This window comes from Pteropus medius, unplaced genomic scaffold (genome assembly GCF_902729225.1).
Source record: "Pteropus medius unplaced genomic scaffold, Ma_sr-lr_union100, whole genome shotgun sequence".
NCBI lineage: Eukaryota > Metazoa > Chordata > Mammalia > Chiroptera > Pteropodidae > Pteropus > Pteropus medius.
The window spans coordinates 19,348,444-19,371,724 of NW_024354500.1; the positions used below are offsets into that span (position 1 = coordinate 19,348,444).

The 23,281-nt window shown below is 35.3% G+C and overlaps 1 protein-coding gene and 1 long non-coding RNA gene across 3 annotated transcripts in view; one reads left to right on the forward strand and one right to left on the reverse strand.

Annotated features, from left to right (window-relative positions):
* The window catches only part of KCNQ5 (potassium voltage-gated channel subfamily Q member 5), a 451,448-nt gene that overhangs the window by 412,397 nt on the left and 15,770 nt on the right, over positions 1-23,281 (reverse strand). The window lies entirely within an intron of this gene.
* LOC120594973 (uncharacterized) overlaps positions 5,381-23,281 on the forward strand; it is a 30,453-nt gene continuing 12,552 nt past the window's right edge. The window contains exon 1 of the long non-coding RNA XR_005650750.1: positions 5,381-6,230. This is a non-coding gene — a long non-coding RNA (uncharacterized LOC120594973). The remainder of the gene's footprint in view (positions 6,231-23,281) is intronic.

Consider the following 23,281-nt stretch of genomic DNA (forward strand, 5'->3'; position numbering starts at 1 on the left):
ATTTCTTCATTTGAGAATTTATATCTGAAATCTTTTTGATCTAGTATGCCAATTTCAAATTTATTCATGGCTCAGCAGCCTTAAAACCAAAATCTGAGCATTACTTTAAGAAAATTCCATTTAATTTTAGAGAAGTGTGACATCCTAAGAACTTAACGCCGGGCAGCATCTAAGGGAAGAGAAGGTATATTTTCATACCACTCACTCCTAGGCACCCTGGTTAGTCTTAGCACTGTGAGTGGCCAAGGATACTGGAGCAGGGAGTCAGCGAGCTCAGTCTGCTCAGAAAGAGCCCTGAAGAAATACTGGTCTAGGTAACCCCAGGCTTCAGCAAATTTCAGTATAATAATCTTGAGTGTTGTGGAATAAAATTATACTGTTCAACAAGTCACAGAGCTTATTCCTTCAGATTGTACAAGGGTCACATTAAACTAGGTAGAATTTATCATAGAACCACATGGCATTTATCACATAGCCAAAGGTAGACCTCTCTTTGAGAAAAAAAATGCAAAATTACAAATATAAAATTGGGAAATTAAAATCAGAGCCTCGGAAGGGACTGTACAAGTGAGGGGTGGTGAAACTTAAGGTTCATTCACTTTGTAGTAAATTTGAGTCCTGTATATACTCTTGGAAATATAGACATTTAGTTATCTTTTTCCCCCAATTTAGAAATGGTCTTCCATGACCAAAATATATTTGCTTCTCTTATGCCAGCTACATACAATATAATATGGGACACACTTAAAATTAATTGCATGTGCTTTTAAGGCTTCCTCTTTCAGGCCTCACATCACATCTTCAAAGAACACCGCTACCTGAATCAAATAGCAGAAATCACTACTTGTTGCAAACACAGCGATATTTTCTGTAGGGCCTTTCCTTATCACTCTCTTACTTGCCTTACTTACACCATGTTAGAAATGGTGATAACTCATGAGGATTTCTTCTTATTCCACTTTAAGAATATGACAAAAATAATGTAAGGCAGACTTCCGATGAGGTTGCTCTCCGTTATTGTGAAACCAGAGAGGTATCCAAAGAATGAATTCTAGATACATCGTGAGGTTCCTTAGAGAAACTACACCATTTTCTGTTGGTACCGAGGAGCCCTCCAATGATCTGATTGTAGAATTCTCCTTGGGGAGGCCAGAGCAATGCTAAAGAGAAGTGTGTGGAACAAGCGGATCTTGAACTAAAGTCAACTCCTGAAGCTGTCTGCTTCTAAAGGTGGAATAGGCAAGCCATTCTAAAATTGCCCTCACTTCCTTGTCTTCTACTTTCTGTGTGGGGGTCAAAGCCACCTCCGTGTTTGGGGCAGCCACTGCTGATGAGGGGACAGCCACAGGAGAATAGATTGGAAACCATGGGATGGGGAATAGGAGTGAGAATCCAGGAATGGGGAGAGGGCTTGAAGGGATAAACCTCAGTCCAGCTCAGTGTCCTTATTTATAAGTAGAAGATAAAATATTTTGAAATAACTGACCCTAAAGGTATATTACTCAATAAATGAATTACACTTAACACTAATTATGATTATAATTATGTTATGTGATCTTCACATCCTTGACAAATCTTAATGAAATGAAACTTTAATCCTCCTTGAAAATATGACTAATGATCAGCAACTACTATTGTATCATGCATGAGTTTTCTGGAAAATCTTTAAAACATTTCCTTGTGGAAGGCTTTTACAAGAGTGACACAAAACTCACCAATATTATTCTCCATGCCTTTGTGTTTAGAGAAAGTTTGGCAAGTATTCCAGACCATCTTATCTATAGGTTAGAGCTGTCAAAAGTGGTCATCTTAATTTTTCTTTTAGCAATAATTAGGGTTATTTAAACAAAAAGAAAGCAAAACAATAACAATAAAAAAGCAATCTCCTAAAAAGATAGTCAGTTATTAAGTTTCCCAAAACTATATTTGCTAAATGGCACCATGAGACCTTTCTAGAGGTAAAAGAAAAATATACTCTCAGGTATATAAAAAATTTTCTTTTCCAAGAGATAACTGAAGTTTTTGATCACTTACTTATTTCAGTTTGATTATTTGTAAACGCTACTTAATTTTTAATTTCTTTTTATCTCTCATGGGCATAGTGTTATGTTATCTATTACTAGCTGCTCCATGTCTGCTTTTCAATAAATTAAAATATTCCAGACAAAAGTTATTTATGTCATCATATCACTACCACACTTTTTGAGTGGCTAAAAAGGATAAAATAGAAACTACTATACAGGGAAACAACAATTTTTTTTTTTTTTTACTTTTCTTCTTATTCCTAGAACACAAATATCTATTCTTTATGTATAATACTTTGAATCACTAAAAAAATATTAAACAGTCATTGTGATAAAGCAAACATATTTATATGGTAATATAATTCTCAGCTGCACCATAAAGGTTCAGGATGTAAATGTACTGAAAGGAAAATAAGTAATAATAAATATTGCTTTCAAATAGGTGAAAAATTATGCATCAGATGAGGAGAGAAATAGAATAAAAGATGATGCTAAATAGAGGCTTAGGAGAGGGAAAAAAAACATTAAACATCAAATAAAAAGTTTGGTGGTGTCCCTGTATTACACGTGAACATTTTGAATGTGCCTTCTCTACTTTATTAGGTGCTGTAATGAATACAAACAAGTAAATAACTTAGAAACAATCCAGTCCTTCATCTCATGAAGCTTATTCTAGCCCATGATGAGGTTCTATAAATCCAGAAAAAAATAGATGATTATGTGTCAAACATATGCTAAATGCTTTACATATATGAACCCATGAAGAACACACTTAGGAAGGTTAAATAATTGAACCAAATAACAAAGCATACAAAACTAGTTGAGTAACAGGTCAGCCTTTAGGCCCAAGTCTTTATGTCTCTAAAGCTCATCTAATCACTACACGCTAGTGCTCCACAATGTGATATATGTCATTCAAAATGACAGGACAATATTAAAAACATGTCCAAGCCTAAATCAGAACAAAAAAAGTAAAGCCAAATAAATAGAAAACATATGTAAAGAAACCAACTCCTATGGAAAAAATCATCTATGTGCTTTTAACTTTGTTACAGTAATTTGATAATATTATGGATTTCAACTTGCATTTTTCTAAAAGTAACTCTCAATTTAAGAATAGTATCTCAAGGCAGACATTCACTTTTTATTGTTTTTATTACATAATTGTGCAATAGTGATCATGCTAAATAAGTTCATAAACCTTTATGGTAACACTAAAGAAAAATTAATCAAGTTTAAAAAGTACATTAAGTTGTACAATTATGTCAATTTTATGTTGTACTTTATTCAATAAATTCATCATGTGGGATTATAATTTAAATAGAAATAATAATAAATTATATAGAATTTTATATTTCTAAAACAATAAGAACTGAAGAATATATTAGTGGCTTAGTTCTTGGTGAGAGAGTTACATTTCACTATATATATATAAAACAAGTTTCTTTGGACAGTTATTTAGTTATCAATAAATTTTGGAAAAGAAGAATATTAGAACTGGGTAGTGGATATACTTGCTTAAACTTCATGGAAAAATTAGGATATGATTTAAAAAATTTTGTCACCCACAAAACTGAATCTTCTATACATTTTAACAGTGCTTTTTACTATATGCCAATAGTTAGGTTTTAATAATTTTGGTACTAATCATCATTATTAGTGTGATGAAATGCAGTAACACTAACACTTCCCAACTGAACTAAAATTCTCCTTTATCTACAACTACATTCTTTTTATTTCTGCTCATTCTCATCAAGAATAGAATCTATTAATACATTTTTCTGAGAACAGCACTCATCACTGGTACTCATTTATCACCTTAATGAACAATGATTTCAAAAATACAGTGATGGTGAAAAAGTCAAAACAAGATATTGATAGCAGAATTTCAGTAAGGACTAAAGTGCAACATAAAATTTAGCCGTAGTAGCTCTAGGAAGACTAGAACAATCCTGGAGCCATCAGTGTCAAGAGAAATATTTGGTGGTTATTCAGTGTACTGCTAACCACTTCTTACATAAACAGGATACTAGGAAACTTCATCATGAAGTAACCCTTCTAAATATATTACATATTATTGTTGGCTCTTTTCATTGATAAAAATGAGTGATCAGATAGATCTTGTTTATAACGATATATTAAGAGGTTAAAGTTACAAAGAAAGGAGAGAAAACTGAGCTTACCTTTTTACTATCCATACTCTGGAATCTGAATGGTTAAGTTTAAAGCATAGCTCTGCTACCTCATTATCTGAGCGATCTTCAGAAAGTTACTTAATCTTGCTACAGCTCAGTTTTTCCATGTGTAAGATAGCAATGATAAAAAGAGATTGTGATGAGAATAAAATGAGAATAGTTATGTACGTTTTTAGCATAAGCTTTGCTACAGTGTAAGTGATCAACACGAATTAACTGAAGGTATTATTAACAATGTTCATACATTTCAGTGATATTGCTAGAGAGTTTTCAGTGGAGGAAACATATGATCTAACTTAAATTTTAAAAGGTTCACCCAAGCTTCAGTGTTGAGAACAGACTGGAGTAAACAAGAGCAGACTCAGGAAAATTATGTCAGCAGCCAAGGCAGTAACTACCCACTTGAGTGTGGAATTAAGTGGTGAGAGCAGGGAGGTTACAGAGATAGCACAAAGGGATTACCTTATAGACTGGATGTGGGGTTGAGACAAAGAGAGGTCATAATCAAAAATTGTTGATTTTTCTGTGGAAGGGGTTGTTTATTTGCTTGTTTGTTGGAGGGTTTTACTTGTTTTTGTCTGAGCGACTAGAAGGATTGAGTTTGAAGTGGCAAGAAACCTACGTGGGGATGATTATGCAGGTGCAGCTGTGGAATGAGGAGATGAGGATGACAAGAGATTTGGTTCTGTACATGTTCAGGGAGAGATGCCTATCAGACTCCATGTGGAGATGTTACGGAGGTACCTGCATAAACAAGAGGTGAGGTCTGGGCTGAAGATGTAAAAGTGGAGTCACAACTGATTAAATTATATTGTATGGGATGAGACCCAAATGGGAGATGGAAAATTGAAAGAAGGCAATCCCAAGTGGACAGCTAACTACAGGTAAACTAATTTTCCCCTCAATAGAGATTTAAAAAAAAAACCTTTAAATTATCTGAATAATTGCTAAACTGTATGCATGGCACACTTTGGTATTGTCTGGATGTTGTTGAATACGTCTGGAAAGCTCACACTCTCAAAAGTCACAGACCACTGTAAAAAAAATTCACAATTCTGAGAAACATCTATCATGAAATGTGCATATTTGAGTAAGAACACAGGAAGTGGTCAATACTCAGGAAAGCAAGTTTAGTCAACATCTCAATTGTTGATCCAAGAAGCACTAATCATTGCTTGGTTGCAAGATTCAGACATTAAAATAACTCTGCAATTCAAATTGGAAGTTGGTTATAGTCTCTAATAACAGCATTTATTCATGGGGCCAGCCAGTCACTGGGAATAGATGAAGAGTCAAAGCTGGAGCCTAGAGGAGCCTAGCACTGGAGACACGATTGCTGCAGGAGAAATTCCTATGTGTTCTACTAAAGGATCTCAGGGTGCTGAGGAGGCACAGGGTTGGAGTCAGTCATTGGATCTGTGCAGTCACAGGAAAGACTTCTGGGAGGAGGTGACTTTTCAGAAGGACCTAAAGGAATCTAGAAACTTTTAAGATCGAGAACATGGAATAGAAGAAGCATGCTAGAAGATGGAATGCACAATCAAGGATGCTTCTCCATGGGCTTTACCTTGCCTCCTATAACTGTTCTATTTTTATTTTTGTTTTGAACTGTCTTCATATCATAAAAAATTAAGTAACTGACTCTTCAAGTTGACACAGATAAATGTAACCGATTGACAGAACAAACCTACTTTATTTTCAAAGGGTCCTACTTGGCATTTATTCATTCAATATAGACAACATTTGGAATGTAGATTGAATCTTCATCAGTGATCCAAGCACAGAAGGAGAAGATTTCAGAAGTTTCAGGAAAGTCTCTTGGGCTACCCATCATACTTCCTGGCCTGCAGATGCCCCAAATACAATAAATGGGTATGACTCATCTAAATCTAATTGATGGATTAAAGTGTAAACATTGTGAGAAGCTTGGTGATATTTACATCTTAACTTCATTTGAGTGAATCAGATTCTGAAGACCTTCCCAAAAAGGTAAAGTTGTAGCAGCCACAAGGTAAGAATTTGAGTAGATTTGGGAATATCAGAGATAAGCTAATGTTTTATATGCTGCATTAAATTCTCTTATAAAATCATAGTAATTATACAACCTTGACAAACATAAAGGCAATAACTATATCATAATATCACTTGCAAATAAACTATGAGTTTCTCTTTACAAAGACCTTTATTTTAGGGAAGAGTTTTGTAGTCTTGGCATGTTCTGCATCTCTGAGTAAACTTATTAAGCACCTCTCAGCATCCACTGTGAGTGAACAAGACCCTGTTTCTTCCTATAGGCTCTAACAGTCCATGAGGTAAACTCAAAAGCTTCAAAAGTAAAATAAATAGTCTATTTTGCTGTGAGAAAGTACGCTATAATACTTAAATCTGTTTCATTGAAAAAGGCCTCAGTTATCTTTAATGAAGAAGTATATTTTGAAAGAGGATGAGAAAAAATTATGTGATACTTTATTTTTTGACTTTTTATAATTTTTTTAATTTTTTAATTACAGTTGACATTCAGTATTATATTAGTTTCAAGTGTATAGCTTAGTGGTTAGACATTTATATAACTTACGAGGCGATCCCACCAATAAGTCTAGTACCCACCTGACACCACACATAGTTATTACATTTAAGTAATACTTTTAAGTACTAAAAATCATTTCACATTTGTAAGAACTCTCTCAATTAAAAAATATGACTTGATTAATCACTGTATTTGAGAAGATTAAAAAATTCTGTAATGAATTTTTTAAATGAAGTGTCTTCCCCACCTCCCCATCATTTTATTAGGCTTTAGGCTTTAAATTGTACCTTGATTCATAGGATTTTGGTTAAAAGTAATTGTTTTATGATGTTGTGCGATAATGTCCTAAAGCACCTAGTGACAGAGCCAAATGTATTCCAGATGCACTCATCACTGGTAGTGATTAGGCCCTAACCCAAAGTGTCAGAGCCAAAGATAAAGGGCTGACAGTGGACACTCACGTGTGTGGTGGCAAAACCCTCATGGAGTATACAAATCAGGAATCTGAGTCTATGATGTTTATTTGATTCATTAAAATGAAGAAAACTAAATTTATGTTTCATTAGGTGAAAGGGAGATGAAAAAAACAAGGCCAAGAATGATAGACTGTTGATTCTTGTTTTATAGTCATTTTGTGTTATAAGTTTTATTATATCTAAATGCATTTTAATATTGCAAAGATATAATAGATGAATAAATAATATAATATAACTGTCTGAAATGCCCTTTGCTGGGAGATTATTCTCTTTACTGAGTGGAAAACTGAGATTCTTGAAATATAAATAAAACAATAAATTTTCAAGCATATCAATTACTCCTGATGGAATACCAGGTGAAATGCACTTGAGGCCTGAACCCAGAGGGCAAATATACAACGTCCAAGTTATAGTGGGTGAGGAGAGCAGTTAGCTGTCTTTCTAAAGTAATTAAGAAGCCATCTCTAAAACTCCTGGGGCAACCAGTTCATAACACCATACTGTTTTATATGGTCCTGAATTCCCAGTGAGATTTGAATGTGTGAGTGTGCAGCATAAGCGGACTAGAAGCAGTAACTGACTTTACCTGTGTATCCACTTTCATGTCTTGAGAAGGCGAGAAGATCCTTTTAATACAGAACAAAAGCAGTCCTCTAATCTGAGACTGACCTGTGCCAAATCAGAACATAGCTCGATCTGTGCCAAATATCTGAGGGCAAAGTGGAAAATTAAAACAACTATCCAGATACATGCTCTATGAAATTCCACATGAAATGTTTCCAAATATTTGCATTTTGGAAGACCTGCCTATAGATTCTTTCCTTTCATTCCATCCTGGTTCATACTTTCATAACTGCTGGGCTTTAACAATAGGTTCCCAGCCAGTTTCCCCAGCTCCCATTTGCCTTCATTATGGAACATACTACGTACTGCTGTCATATCAGTCTTCTAAATTACTACTCCAATGATATCATTCCCCTACTTGAAATCCATTCATGACTCTTCACTGTCTATGGAATCCACCAGAATTTCCTCACACTAGCACTCACGGTATGCCCCCTCACCTCCTTCTCTATCCTAATTTCCTACTACTCCCCGGCTTTTATGTCCCTTTTCCTCTAGCCAACAGGACACTCGTTCCCCAGAAACACCATGCACCAAGCCTGTCTATACGTCTTTGTTCATGTTGTTCCCACTGTTGGGAATGTGGCATCACTCTTCAGTCCTTTTTCTCCTTTCTCTCAAATTCTACTTCTCCATGAACATTTTTTTTTTTTTCACTCTGGCTCTCAACCAGATGGTGTCTTTCTCCTTCGAATCTTCACTGTCCTTTGGAGATGTCTCACGGTGATTGACCTTTGTGTCTTGGTTATTTATACTATATTTGTCTCCTTACACTTGAAGATAGCGAGCTTGTGGTTTGCAGAACCTAAAACATTGTTCAAAAATAGGTGGCCAATACGTATTTGTTGTTTTAAATTGAATCCAGCAGTATTTGAGGTCTCCTTTAGTAATCAGGCGTTGGGTTATAAACACTAATAGGTCTATTACAGTTGATTACAAAGGCCCTTTCTCCATTTTTTTCTTTTTGTTTGCACATAGCCACTAAGACAAAACATCTATAATTTTTTTTTCTTAAAAAAAAATCCTTGCTACTTAACATAATAAAATAAAGTAAGCATTATTTATCAGAAATATGTCTGGTTTATGACAAATTATGCAGAAAATTGCATAACTAAGCATTTTCAAACATTTGAACATACTTAAATCAGGATTTAGGCAAAAGCACATTCTTTACTATTCATTGAACAACTGCTTCGATACCTTTACTTTTATGAAAACAATGGTTTCACAGTGGAATAAGTAGATATGTGTAATTATTTTCATTTGTAAATATGGTAGATTTATAAGCCAAGAAAAAATCTATTTTTATCTTAATTTTCTATCACTGTAACTTGTAAGAATGATCCTAAACTCTAAAAAGCATATTCAATGTCTATAAAAGTGATTCTTCTGGACATCCATAATTTTTGAAAGTTCTCTTCTCCCCTAATACAGCGCTCTCTTGACATGTCTTCAGCCTCTTGTGTTGGTTTCTTGGAGATTTCTTCCTTCTTCTCTCCTCTTATTTGTAATCATTGAATAACTCTTCATGCCTAGCACATTGTTGATCACTCCTAAATTTTCCTTAGAAAATTGACTCACAAATTTACATATTTTCACCTTAGTTTTCTCAGCTAAGCACAGTATCTAGTACACAGTTGGCCCACAATAGATTTCTCTTGAAAAAATAAGTTAACAACATAATGGTTCTAGTCAAATCAGTGAGGTGGCTATAGTACATTTTTGCCACAATGACCTTCTAGTACTTTAAATTCAATGTATCCCAGACACAACTCAGTATTTTCTTTTCTCTCTCAAACCCCCTAAACACTCCCAATTCCCTGCTCTTGGAAACAAATTTCCTTCTTATTCTTATGTCACAAGATCTCAACACATGGAAGTCATTTCTATTTATTTCTTTTCTGTCTTCTCCTATCTAAAATTCCTATTTTCCTATTATTGTATTTCTAAAGCATTATGATGGGCTGTTTATGACATGAACTCAATCATAGCAGCTAGCATAAGTGCTTACCATATGCCAAGTACTGGGTTAAGTTTTGTATGTATTAATTTTATTAATTTTCAAAGTAACTCAATGAAAAGATGTTACTATTATTTCTATTTTACTGATGAGAAAACAGTCTTTGAAATATTTATTGCGTATAAGAATACGTAATTATATATGAAATTATCAATATAGAGGTTTGTATAAGCTTCCATCACATAGTCAAATATGTAATACCTATAATTTAATTTTTTCTAGAATATTTTCTCTAATAAATATTTGGAAATAGTTGTCTTAAAAATATTAAGATAATGTCACTTTACTTTGATAAGTAATTATCTTTAGCAAGAGAATTAACTGTTTTGTATCCACACAGCAACAGAAGCTGTTATTTAGTACATATTTGTACTAACAAAGTGTCACATTTGCAAGCATGTTATTCAGAGATTGACATCAATGCATTTATTATAAAAAACTATTTTTAATAAACAGTATAATAGCCACAACTATAAAATAATGCAGCTGATAAAAATCATCAAAATGCAGTAAAAATGCAAAAAGACATTTTTTCTCAGCTTCCTCTTTTGGGTACCATCCATTATCTCTCCTCTCTGAATTGTACTGAGAGAAAATTAACATCTATGAAACAAATTTCACAATTAAAGATGGAGATAAAATTACATAAATAGACTAATAAAAAAATGTGTAAACCAAAAGGGAATCCTTAAAGCAAACTGAAGGACTGGGGGAAGAGAGACTCATTCAGCGTATCTAAGACACACAGTAAATGGCTTGCTCCACTGAATCAGACAACCTGTGGTTACTAAACACCAACACAGAGGCTTCAAGACCTGGAAAATTCAGAAAACGTGGCAGCTGAAACATGTTGCAGTGAAAACACAAGGGATATGGCCTCTCTTTTAAAATAAAACTACTCTTGGGGAATAAACGAGTTACAGTAAACAATTGCTACTATGATTCTTACAATCTGCGAATACCTGTGATTGTGAGTAAATGGTGCCAACTACAAGGGGGAACATGTCCAGAACGCTGTAAACAACAAACAGCACAGAAGAAAAGAAAGAGGTACTAGGAGCCTTGCTTTTTATATCACTTCATGTAATCCTCATGACACCTTTGTGAGATAGGTGTAACCATCCTCATTTTATAGATGAGGAAACTGGGACCAAGAGGTTTCCTCACTTAAGATCATACTCAGAGTAACATGTGAACCTGACTTCTGACTTGGATTGAGTGTCTTTTTTTTTTTTTTTTTTTTTTGCTAGGATAGAGCCTCTTTTCAAGGTCAAAACAGATACAGCAATTTTGATATTAGTAAGTGTGCCTTCTATCTTTCCAAAGGCCCCTGAGGAATTTTCATGACCAGAGTGAGGAGAAATATTGGCTGTGATGTGGATCCTAAAAGATCCAAGAAAAATCCTAAAAGATCCAAGTGTATACAGGTCCTCATCACGTCCCTAAACGTGCCTGGGGCAAGACAGGGAATAGAAGGAAGTGAGAATTACTCTCAGTTACATTCTGTTCATTCTAGAGCATCTCCAAGCTCCTTGGGCTTTTTGTGGAAGGGGGATGAGGAGAGAAGAGAAAAGGAAGAGAAGAGAAAGCTGGGGGAAAGAAGAGGGAGAGAAAAATGAGAGTGGGACTCTAAGTTGGAGAGAATGATTCAGAGGAGTTAATATCCCACTCTGCTAAGGAAGCACATAATTAAAACTTCTTCATCTTCTGAAACATCTAACTAAAAAAGACATAAGACTAGAAAGCCTCTTTCTTTTTTTGCTTCTGTCTCAAGCACTTTTAAAGTTGTCTACACATTACAGAATGTTTTATGTTTGATTTCCTTTTAATATCTTAGCGAATATTTGGAGCGTTTTTAAATTTATGTATGGTGTGGGGTTGTTTACACATAGGTCCCATGAAAAATAAAAATAAAAAGATGTGAGTATCCAGGTGTGAGTGTGTGCATTGAGACAGGAGGAAGAGGTGATTAAAGGAGATGGAAGAAGTTTATAAAACCATGTTTCTTACCCTATCCAACCCTATCAAAACAAACAAACAAACAAACAAATTTTAATTAGTAAATAAAACATTATATAAATTTTATATCAGCATTATAAAGATCTTTATGAGTATAAGTGTTTTTTAATGTTATTGTGTTATAAAGTTTAATGGAAAATTTTTCTTTCCCTTAAAAATAAACCCAAATACCACAGACATTTCCCAAAAATTCCAGCTGTCTGCTTGCTTTCCTTGTGTCTCCAGAGCTATTTTATTTTTCCTGCATTGGTAGTTAAAAGGTGTACTTTTTGATATATAATACCATTTTAAAGAGTTTAACAGAATTAAGATTTTTTTCCAGTGTACAAAGCAGTTTATTTTCACAAAATTGAGGTACATGTTGCACAATTAGAATGTTTGAATTGGAAAACTTTCCTTACTAGTTAAAAAATGTCATATTAATGAAAAATATACTTCCAAATCAAAAGAAAGCTTAGTCCAACAGTTTAACAAGTATACTAATATATGCATGAGTGTGAAATTTTGGAAGGGCCAGACATAGGGGGAAATAATTTCTAATTTGTAATAAAGTCCAAGAGTGTTTCTAGTAAAATATTTTTATATATTAGCCACACCCAATGTATCACATTTTTTTCTCCCTATGTCTTTTTTTTTCCACTAAAGCCATCTTAGCCCAAGTACATTTCTCTCCAAATACAGAGCATCCATCCATCAATCCAACCATCTATCCATCTATCCATCTATCTATCCATCAATCCAGTCATCTATTCAACCATTCGATTCAACCAAAAGAGCATTCATTTCATGCCCACCAGGTGCTTGGCCCTATGCTAGGCACTAAGGAACAGAGACAAATAAAGTACTGTTCCTACTCTTGAGAACTTTACGGGGCAGACTAAAAGGTAATCAATAATTACAGCACAATGAGGAGGCAGCGACAATAAATATATGGAAAAAGACACGTGAACGAGGCTCTAAGAAGGCAGATACTTCACCTCTTACCTCACCTCCACACATAAGGTATAATCTGCAGTTCACAAAAGCAGTTCACGAAATATTCTCTCCAGCATGTGATCTCTGTTTCTAATCCTTCCCACCTCTTCCCTTAAACACGCTGACCCTTGACATCCTTCGTCAACCAAATTTAAGCATCACCTCCCCTGACTACCCTCTCCTCTGTGGCTCACAGGATTAGTTACTGCTTATTTCATTTTCATAGCACACACACTGTGTTTTCTCCTTAGGTTTCACCCTTAAAACTGTAACCACTTGAAGACAGGGACCATTTCTTTCATCTTCATATCACCAGTAAATGTGTGATGAATGAAAAAAGGAAGAAAATAATTACAAATAAACCGAACCCTACACGAATACATTTTGCTGTGCGCTCTCATACACATATATCCACCCACCCCCACTACTAAGAACCACTTTTTTTTTTCTTCTGTAAAGGTAAGAATTTAAAATACTTTCTTTTTTAAAAGGATTTTTCCCCCAGAGGGCAAATCATTCATTTACTCTCCTAGCAGAGAAAAATAGTAAAGTGTCAAAATGTCTAAGCCAGTTTGAAAATATTCTGGAACTTCTGGTTTCTTTTCCGTGCTTTTTACACAACTATATAAATGTGGACCTGTTCTGAAAGTCAGCTTAAAACACACATTTTAAGGTATTTGCAGTACTTTTTTTTTTCTTTTTGCATTTTATTTGGCTGGGCAGTTGTTTAAAATGTGGTATAACCAGACTGCACCTATTTATATTGGTTATTTCAAAATAGATGCCCATGAAACACGGCTTTTATATACTTTAGCTGGTAAGCCAGTTCAGAGAAAAAAAATGGTTAGGGTAAATTATAAGAACAATTACTAGATGAATGATCTAGTACAGATTAAATTACAAGAAAGAAGACAGGAAAAAGAAACTTAGTTTATATCTTACATAAGTTGCATTTTAATTGTCTGATCAAACCAATAATGATATAAATATCATTTCAGAAGAATAGAAAATGAAATTTAACATTGTAAAATAACATTGAGTATTTAAATCACAAATCAGAATGTGTAACAGTATTAAATACTTAGATATGTCAGTCACTGCAATATTTATTCAATGAACCGAGCTTCTGTGATTTCATTTCTATTTACTATCTGGTGAATAAAAATGTGTTAAGTTCGTATTGTCTATGACCTTTTAACAAAAATTTCATTCCTCAGTCATATTCTACATTGGTGGTGAGAGTCTGATGCCAAGAGTTTGCTTGTCATCTGAATTCCTTTCAATGCAAGCCTTCAGCTGGATTACACCATTTTAGATGACAGCACATGAGGTGACAGAATTAGCTGAAGAATTTTCTATGCCCAGTGGCTTCATTCTTTAAAGAATCATTCAAGAACCATTAGAAAACAATTAGAGCAAGAAAAATTCTGTGTATTTTGGACATTTGTGCTCCAAGATTGATAGTGACTAACAGGGTATCTAAATCAATGCATCTATAAAGTCTCATTGAGTGGCACAAACTCTTTACTGAATCAGCAACTCTGTCTCCAGAATCCTGTGTATAGTCACAGAAGTTATAGCAAGAGTTGTCTTCATTGGAGGATTTGACTAAATTTATCTAAGGCAATACATCTGTATGTTAGGTCCTTAACCAAGGCTCTCAGATTCTCTGGTCTATGAACTTGAGGAAATGTATGCAATCATATGTGTATGTACACACGAGCGCGCATATTTGTTTAAAGAGATGGCTCATAGTTTTCTCATATTCTCGTAGAAGCTGTGGCCCTCAAATGTTTGGAACCTTAGTTTTTGCAGCAGAAGGATTGACTAGGGAACTGCCATTCAGTTCTTAGAACTCTGCTGCTGTCCATACATGCGCAGATGCACACCTGAGGGCAGGACAAAGACTGTGCTCGAACACAACCATGTCCAGACTTTGTTTATTAGTCTGACCACATGAAGTGGCACCTTGATGCTCTCACAAAGCAAACTTCCCTTGGCTGACTAATATGATTAAGCACACAATAAAATGGAGGAGCTCAGAGCTAAAACTGAGTTCTAACCCATGTCATCTGGCCTCAGAGATTAAATGAGTGTAACCATTCACATTTTCTTTCTTTGGAATGTGTCTCTATATAAACACACTTAGATTTTTCTCTTTTTTTGCTTTTGAGATATTCAAACAGAAAAGGTCTGAGAATAATAAGATGAAAGTCTACGTACCCATCACCTATTTTGCTATATTTTCTTTAGAGTTAGGCCTTTAAAAAAATTAAACATTCAGATACAATTCAAACCTGTCCCTTCAATCCCATTTCCCTCCTTCTTCCTCTGGATTTAAAAGCTATCCTTATATCTATAAATTCTAAACATTAAAAAATACATATATTTATACCACATATGTATGCCAGTCTAAGCAATATATAAGTATTGGTTTCCATGTTTTAAAATATTATATAGTTTTTCTCATACTATAGGAATGTTTTTGCATCTCATTTTTGGCTCAACGTTAGGTTTGAGATTTATTAACTCATGTAGCTCTGATTCAGTCCTTTCAACTATTGGATGATATTTTATTGTATGATGACATTGCCAGTTATTTACTCATTATTCTCTTCATGGATATATAATTTTTCTATTATCTATGATGTTGCAGTGGACATTCTAATTATATCTCATGCACCCATCGCATGACGCCCCATGACAGCTTCCTTGGTCTCTGTGGCAGGAAGCAATACTCTCTTGTTGTGCACAGTGCTGCTGTTCTTCCAAGGTCAAAGTCTCATCCTCATCCATTTCGGTATCCATGGTGCCCGGCATTATGCTTCAGTACATAATGAGTCCACTATAAATATTTACTAGATTTAATTGCCACTGGTTTCTCTGTATAGTAGTTGTTGGTGTACCTGTCTCAACTTTCTTACAAGATTGCTTATGTTCCCCGAGAGTGGATCTTGTTATGTACATGTTCTCATCCATCAAGCTGTCATGCACAAGTTCTTTATACTTAGTAGGTCTTCAATATTTACTGAATGACTGAACAAATGAAATAAAAGGGGAAATGTTAATTTCATTAAGCATGAGATATATTAACTGCAGTCAACATTACATTTAAATTTTCTATCATGGCACTTGTCTATTTACATCAAAAGACTTTCTGCCAAAGCTGGTTTATTAGTGCTTATTGTTGATACTAAGACCCCAAAAAAGGAAGTTATTCCCATAGGAATTGAGAAATAAGGGAACTCTGTGATGGTAGAATATATAATAGTCTTTTACTCCCTCTCTTTTAATTGCAAAGAGAAGAGCCCCTTGCCTTATGCAGATGAAGGTTTATGCACATGGGTCGACAGCTGTCAGAAACCCGTGGAGCTTGGAGAACAAGCCAATCTTTGTCTCAGGGCTAAATGGTCTTTCTCTCTCTCATCTATGGTATCTCTGCTTTCCTCTGGCTCTGATCTACTCTCCTCTGTCTCCTGACTAGGTTCCTCTGTTTCACTCGTTGTTTCTGCTCCCTCATAATTCCACTTTGTACTCTCCCACACTGGCCATGACCTGAACTCCAACAGATGGCATCTTTTCAATTTCAATTCTACTTGATAGCTGATTTACCATGTTTATGTTTTCATCCTATGTTTCCATAAGTCATCTGCCAACAGGGCAAGAACACATGACAGAAAACAGTTTTCTGGCCTAGGCCAGATAGTAAACATTTTCAGTTTTAGGGGCCATAAGGTCACTGTTGTGGCTACTCGACTCTGGTGTTACAGTGTGAAAACAGTCATGTACAATACATAAATGGATGTATGACAGTATTCCAATAAAACTTTATTTATAAAAACAGATAACAGGCTAGATGTGGCCTGTGGCCTAGGCAGTGGTGATCTCTGAAGAGAGTGTAAATGGGAAGCATCAACTGACAGCCCTTTCAGAATAGAAGTAGGCAATGGACCCAGATTTATAAGATATGACCAGAATCTGATTGTTCTGTGCTTATTATTTACCAAGGTACCTTCTGATGATGGTTTGATTTTGCACATGGCAGGTTTTACATACAGGAAGAGAATTAAATATGAGGATTCTAACCCATTAGAGTTTTATAGGTCTAGTAAACAAGAAGAACCCCTTTAAATGTGACTAAAGTTTACAAAATAATGGTGACTCATATCTCAGTGCTTACAGACATGGCTAGATGGTAATTTGTAAATGGAACAATGCATCTAGGCTGTACACTTGCCTGTGGGCAGCAATAATATCCTATAGTGTATACTCATGGAACAAATGACACTAAGAGAATATGAACTTGAGACCAGCTAGTTACCAGCCAAAAGGCATCCTCGATAACTCAAGAAAGTCTTGACCAGTGGAGCACACTCACTATTCACAGGTTCTGATTCAAAAAGGTCCCATTAGTTTTACTGAAGGTATCTATGTATAAATGCAACTATGAACTATGCAGATCAATAGATATCCATACGCTTCTTCCTAAAATCCTTGTGGTTTTGCAGATATAGGATCAGTAATAACTACAATCTGTTCTGCTTGTGGATAACTCTCATATTTGGTAAGAAAAATAAATGTTTGAGAATTCTTACTAATTTTATTTTTAGAGGTCCATACATTTACAAAGTTTATTCTTAAAATAAACTCAGCATTTGTTGCTAACATTATTCTTTACAAGCCTGTGCATTTTTTTTTTCAAATGAAGGAGTGTTTTCACACATTTTGATTATATATGTGTATATGCATATAAACATATTTAAAAGACAGTATTCTCAATGTTTTAGAAGAGATACAGTGATGGATGGAATACTGCTGGTAGAAATCCAATTATACAGAAATTTGAACTATTTTAGGTAACAAACTAACAAGGGACATAGAGTGACAATTCATGGGAGATCATTAATACTAATGAATCCCAGCTATAATTAGATGTGGGCATCTTTTTCTTTACCCATTGTCAGCTTAGCTTCAGCTTGCTTTTAACCAAGGTTACAGTACATCACAGGAAGTACTGGGGGGAAACTGGAAATTTCTAGATTAATTAGGAAGAAAGCTTTTACAGGGAGGTTACTTTCTATTCAGGCTTTTCATGGGTGGTAAAAGGAAAGATCACTATGACATATGCAAAGAATGAAACATTAGACAAAATTAAAGCGTTTCCCGCTTTTCTAAAGCTACAAGTTACGATTGGCAAGATTTCAAAATTATCCAAGAAACCAAGCCTACGAGCTGAGGAAAAGCCAGAAATGGGTGCTCTTGAGTTCCAGATGTTCCGGGTAAGATGGGTCTCAAGAATTCTGACTGAGCTCAGCATGAAGCCAGTGGGGACCAAACCTGGGGACCTGCCACCTCTCCTGCCACCAAGATGGGAGGTGAGAAGAGATCAGAACCTGAAATTCTACCTGAAGGGAATTTCTACACATATGCCATATTTCGACTTGAGAGTTGTCATTATATCATTAATACTATTTGTTTCCTACTTATTAGACAACCTGTGGTAAGAATTTAAGCAAGAATATTTGCAAGACTTAAAGTGCCCTGAATTCCAGGCCTTCCCAGGGTACCGAGAGACAGGAAATATTCTTTAACACAAATTACCCAGAAAACTCACATTCTGAGCATTATATTTAGCATTTGTAAAACATCCTTCATTTGCAAAAGTATTTTGACCAACTTTATAAGAGCTGATTCAGTGGGAATTCACAATGATAAATAAAACCTTATCCCTAGAGCTCCTGAGAAAATGCGCATGACCTATTGAGAGAATGGAGATGGCAGTGGTGGTAGAGGACGAGGAGAGAGGACAGAGAAGGTAGATGTCCACAGCAAAAAAAAAAAAAAAAGAAAAAAAAGTCACATAGGACAAAGAGAGGTACAATAAAAGGTGCATCTTGTCTCACTTCTGCCCTAGAGACCTATTCTCCAAAGATCATTTCCATCATGCAATTTCTTTCAGATACTTTCCATTTGTGTACATTCATATATGGGTGTGTATATGTGTGCATATACATATATTGCTGATCGTCATTATTTGCAGATTCCATATTTACAAATTTGCTTACTCTTAAAATGTATTTGGAACCCCCAAATCAATGCTTGCTGGGCATTCATGGTCATTTGTGGACATGCAAAGGGCGGCCAAAAATCTGAGTCTCCTGACGCCCACCTTCCCAGCTGATATTGAATAAAGTGATTCCCTGCCTTCTTGTTTCTGCTCTCATATGTAAATAAGTGTCCTTTTCAAGGTCTATTTAATGCCATGTTTTTCACATTTTTTCTTCCCCCTCCCTCTCTCTCTCTCCCTCCCTTTCTCCCTCTCTCTTCTCTCTCTCTCTCTCTCTCTCTCTCACTCTCTCTCTCTCTCTCTCTCTCTCTTTCTTTCATTCTTTGTGATTTCACTATTTAAAATGGTCCCCACTGTAATGCTGAAGTGCTGTCTCAAGGGCAAGAAGGCTATGATGTGCCTTCTAGAGAAAATACATGTAAGGTAAAAGCTTCATTCAGATATGAGTTATAGTGCTACTGGCTATGAGTTCAATGTTAATTAATCATATATTAAACAATGTATCTTTAAACAGAAACACATAAAACAAGGTTATGTGTTGAATAGATGATGAAAATGTAACCAAAGGTTCCAAGGTGCTTAACCCTATATTTCTGCTAAGAGCAATGATTCAGTATTTGCTAATTCAGTGGTACAGCGACTTTATAAACCATAACTATCGTGAATAATGATAATCTACTGTGTATTTCTTATTTACAAAAGGGGATACTTGTGTATACTATACACACTATTTTATATCTTGATTTTTTTCACCTAATAATTCATTTTAGAAACCATGCTATGCTATATCATTCATGTTTACTTCCTTAATTTCAAAGAATTCAGTTTTCCCTTGGACAATTTTGCCACCATTGATGTAACTAATTACTAATGATAGAATTTTATGTTGTTTCTGTATTTTTTTAATGACAAAACAATGCTTCAGGGAACATTCTTATGCTTACATATCTACAAACAACACAGATTTCTGAATGAAAGAAAATTCTGGCCTTTGTATCAAATATGTAACCTCTGAGGCTGTCTTTAGAAGCCATTGTAAAATTTAATAGATTGATATTACTACATGGGGTATGGCTGAAAAGTGGCTTCCACATTGAGGATGTTTAACAAATGCCACATAATCAGAATTTCTTTGATATAGTAAGGTCAGGGTTTAATGACTTCAGAGTCCCTTTATTTGAAAGCCAGTGTAAGTGCTCTGCATCTGTATACAAATCTGCTCCATGATGAAGAGAGGCCTTAAAGTGCTCTTTGCCTTATGGTACCAAATCGCTCCTCTTCTCTAAGGAAAAATAGCAATAGCCATGTGCCAAAGAGGATCAAGCCTCTCCTTTACCTGTGCTCTGCCCCCAAAACCCTGCTTGGCTGAGTTTGGGTAGTGAATGAAGTAGGCTTGAACCAGGACCATCAGTGAGGGGGTTATGATGACCAAGAAAAAATATTGTAGATATTCATAACTCATGAGAATAACTTAGGGCTTAAAGAATTGTTCATAAGAATCAAAGAGAGCCCTTCATTTCTCCAAGTCACTTCTCTGCCTCAAAATTTTCCTAGCAAAAATGAAGATGCCTGAAGAAGCATACATAGTACACATCGACCTCTCAATCTATGTATATGACTCATGCAAAAAAATGGCCACTAATAGGCCAACAGTCTTAAACAACTGCCCAAATTCTTTTCTCCTCATAATTCATAAATGAAACCATTAATTTTCTAATGATAATATTAACCATAAAAGCTTATTTTATGTAGATGAAGAATTATCAGGAGAGTGGAAACCAAGTTTAAGTAAATTTTAACCATTCACATTTTAAAAATACATATATTGTGCTTGCAAAGCTGCAGATGTCTCTCACCTCTCGTGAAGTAGGGAAAGGAGTTTCAGAAGTTAGGGTCGTCTTAGCCTGCTGTTCCCACCTATGTCTCATGGTCATGGCCCAGGCTCTCTTGGGCATATAGGCTGGATGTTAGGCCTGTTTAACATGGCACATTTAAATATAGATGTTTGATCTCATTTGAATTTCTGGATGAACACATCTGATTTTTCCTAATGAATTTACCAAGTATAATGAGAGAGACAGACAGACAGACGGACAGAGATAGACAGAGAGAGAGAGAGAGAGAAAGAGACAGAGAGACAGAGAGACAGAAAGAATGAGAGAGAGAAAGGAGAAGAGGATGCCTTAGAAATCCTCATATAACATTTATATGTACTCTTGCCCACTCCCACACGAATTCTGGAGATATTTCTCATAAAATTTTCATATCTAGAAAGAAATCACAATGCTGTGACTCAAGGTATAAGTATTAATTTGTTTTTTTTTCTTGATCTATCCATTTATTGGAAACTTTAAAGAGCAAGTCAACATATTTTTTAACCCCACAGAGACACTTTCCTCAGGATTTGACTTCTTTAGAAGAAAGAAAAGTCATAGAAATTAATATCTTTTGCTGGCTTTTAGGAATTTGTAAGAGAGAGAAATATTTTCTCTGTCAATATACAAAGTGAAAAAATACTAAAATGCTTTTTAGTAGAATATTCTTCATACAACAGTTGAACTAACAACAGTATTTGAAATGAATGTACCTATTCATCTTTTAAAAATCATAAGGAAAGGTTAGGGCAGATTACAAGACTTAAAATTGAAGCAATTTCTATAAAGGCAATAGGAAGGCATGGCCACCAGTACTGTCTCTTACAGTGAGTGTTTGATTCAGAGGAAGTTATTTAATATTTTTGCTGTCTCAGTTTTCCAATCTTTAAAGGACAGTGTTAGAAGAGGTGAGCAAAGGTCCTTTGAGTTCTATAATCCTATTATTTAAATGTGGCAAACCATTAGTCCTTGGCAATTTTTTTTTTCAAATTTAAGCTTTACCCACATACTCAAAAATTAAGAGATTATAAAATATTTCCTGATTTCTGAGAAAAATCTTTTGGTTCAAGCTCAGAGAGCTTATATAGACAACAGGAAATTTCTGACCATATAATCTTGGTACTAAACAGAATGCTGTTGTAAAATAAATAATATATTATGTTAACTGATGTATTCACTCATTTATTCATTAAAAACATGTTTCTACAAGTGTCTATCATTGCAAAACTATATTTGGTTAGGGACTATAAAAACTATTTTTTTTTTTTTTGTGCCGGCAATAAAATAAAGAGCTTTCACGCTTGCAAATTTCCACATTTATCAGATAATTGGTGCTTAGGGATGTTAGTGGTTTGTCCAAGGTCACACATGTTTAGCGTGTGGGACCTCTAGAATCTAGAGCATTTCTCATTCCCTTTACGTTGGACACAGAGTTGCCAGCTCTGGGTTATGGCTCCATCTACTTTTTGAATCTCCCCTGCATACCACTGTTAGATTCTCAGAATCACACTCACTGAGTCTTCCACCTGGTCATACCAAACTCCATTAGAGCCTTTGCTGTTGTCAAAAAAACATGTTATCCACTTCCTGCTGCTACTTTATCACACCTCAAAGCCACCATCCAAAACTTTTATTTACCACAAATCCCTATCTCTCTTCTTCCAGGATCTTGTTTCTCTCAACTACTTTAATCTTTCCCCTTCTAGGAGGCCCTTTCCCTAGCCTTTTATATTTGTACAGACTTCCAGCTGCTTGGAGAAATAAAGAAAGATTTAGTTGGACTCTGCTGCTCCCTAATCTACCATTTTCCCTCTCTCTTCACCCATTTAATTGTCAGTTATGCAGCCTAATCTGTCTCCTCCTTTTCCCCTCTAAGCACTGTTGGTGCCTTATCTCAAATTCTTCAGAAGTGCTTTGCACTTATCCACATCTCTCTTGGGGACTGCAAGATTACTTTCAAACCAGATTTCCCTGCTTTCACAGGAGGCTCTGAATACCACTCTTTCTCCTAGAGTTCCCATTCCAGTGACGCCTTCCTTACGGGACACTCCTCACCCTGTTAGGTGCCTTTCGAGATGCTGATTGCTGTGCTAGGACACTGCCTAGTTGGTGGGTTATTTTGGCCCTTTTTCCAGGACATGATTTTCTTATTCCTATGCTATTAGATGTCCTCCTAGCAGATGGTGCTGCAGATGCTGTCCACTCCTGGATCATTGTGTTTTCTTTTAGGTTCTGGCCCCTCCTCTTTTAACCTATATCATTGCCTCTTTTCACATTTACATTTTCATTTCTCTTTTTTTATAATACTCTCACTCCAGTGTAATCCTTCTTTGGGATTGGGTCCTCCTGTGGATGCTGGATTGCCCTACCTTTTCTCTTCTCTCACAAAGCCCTTTCTCCCCAAATGCCACTATTCCCTAAACCTCTTTTTCTACATTCTTCTCCCAACATCTTTATTATTTCTTCATCCATCACCTCCA